The sequence below is a fragment of the Octopus bimaculoides genome, chromosome 7 (assembly GCF_001194135.2).
Source record: "Octopus bimaculoides isolate UCB-OBI-ISO-001 chromosome 7, ASM119413v2, whole genome shotgun sequence".
In the NCBI taxonomy this organism is placed as follows: Eukaryota; Metazoa; Mollusca; class Cephalopoda; order Octopoda; family Octopodidae; genus Octopus; species Octopus bimaculoides.
This window is the reverse complement of record NC_068987.1, coordinates 32238671-32239184: the sequence shown is the minus strand read 5'-3', so window position 1 is coordinate 32239184 and position 514 is coordinate 32238671.

The window sequence follows — 514 nt, the reverse complement described above, 5'->3', positions numbered from 1 at the left end:
ACACACACACACACACACACACACACACATATATATAAATGAGTGTGTGTGTGTGTGTGTGTGTGTGTGTGTGTGAGTGTTTGAACATATACAAATATATACTGTCTCTCACAGCAGTGTATGATATAATCGATGAGGGGAACTGTGGGTGGACAGTAATAAAACTTAAAAACTCTTTGTTCATCCCCATTTTCTTGAACTCGAATTTCCTGTAAAATTAAAAAACGCCGCCTGAACATTAGAACATCACCATACGCCCTTCCAATCAATGAAACAGTACCACCCATATCCACGACAGACAAACACGCACATATCTTGTGGTGTTTCGTTACGTCCCTGTACTTTCTGAGTTGAAATCCCGCCCGCCCATGTATGTTTTTACCTTCTATGCTCGATAACATCAGTGCTGAAGAAGGTTCATAACATGGCCACAGTCGATTACTTGAATCCGGTTATGTATGTATGGTTTAGTATCTATCTATCTATCTATCTATCTATCTATCTATCTATCTAT